Here is a 1,405-nt window from a genome sequence, read left to right on the forward strand (position 1 = left end):
AATGAAGGGGGAGAATCGGAGGGGGAGATGAACCATGAGAGATGATGGACTCTGAAAAACAAACTGAGGGTTCTAGAGGGGAGGGGAGGGGAGTAGGGGGATGGGTTAGCCCGGTGATGGGTATTAAGGAGGGCACGTACTGAATGGAGCACTGGGTGTTATACGCAAACAATTAATCATGGAACACTACATCAAAAACTAATGATGTCATGTATGGTGATTAACATAACATAATAAAATTTAAAAAAAGAAGTAAATAAGAGGGTAGATATCATGTTGTGCTCTTACCACAATAAAAAAAAAAAGGAGAGGAATTATTTGTTGTCAGTAATTAGTTTAAATGTAAACAGATTAAGCCCTTAAATGAAAGGTTGAAATTAGCCAGCGGGTTTTTAAAGAACATGATCCAATTATATTCAGTTTAGAAGAGACACACTATAGATAAGTTTAAAGTAAAAGGGTAGAAAAAAAATATTTCATGCAAATAGTAACCAAAAGAGAGCTGGGGTGGCTATACTAATATCAAACAAAAAGAACTTTAAAAGATATTAAAAACAAGAAAAGACATTATTTATTCATAAAAGTGTCAATCAGAATGATATAGCAATTAGAAACATATACCCACATAAAAACAAAACCCCAAAATACAGGAAGCAAAAATTGACAGAATTGAAGGGAGAAATAGTTAATTCTACAATAACAGAGGTTTCAATTTCCCTCTTTCAAAAATGCAAAGAACAGCTAGATAGAAGATCAAAAAGGAAATAGAGGCCTTGAACAACACAATAAACCAATTAGATTTAATCGACATATTCAGAACACCCCAGTCAACAGCAATATCAGAATACACATTCTTCTTGGTGTACACGAAATATTCTCCAGGGTAGACCATATGTTAGGCCACATAACAATTAATATATTTTCTTTTTTTATTTAAATTCAATTAGCCAAAATATAGTACATCAGTAGTTTTGATATAATGTTCAATGATTCATTAGTTGCGTATAACACCCAGTGCTCATCACAATTAATATATTTTAAAAGTAAAATTATATTAAGTATTTTCTTTGACCACAATAGGGGAAAACTGGAATCAATAACAAAGAAAACTGGAAAATGTGCCAATACATACAAATTTTAAAATACTAAACAAAAAAATAATGGGTCAAAGGGAAAAGCACAACTGATATTAGAAAAAACAGTAAAATGAGTGCATATGGAAACAAAACATACCAAAATTTATGAGGTATAGTGAAAGCAGTGCTCAACAGGAAATTTATAGCTATAAATGCCTATATTTAAAAATAAGAAAAATCCCAAATCAGTAACCTAACTTTACAGCTTAATGAGATTAAAAAATGAAAAGCAAGTAAACCCAAAGCTAGGAGAAAGAAGGAAATAATAA

This window comes from Leptonychotes weddellii, unplaced genomic scaffold (genome assembly GCF_054177405.1).
Source record: "Leptonychotes weddellii isolate Sample4059 unplaced genomic scaffold, ASM5417740v2 HiC_scaffold_1223, whole genome shotgun sequence".
Lineage (NCBI taxonomy): Eukaryota > Metazoa > Chordata > Mammalia > Carnivora > Phocidae > Leptonychotes > Leptonychotes weddellii.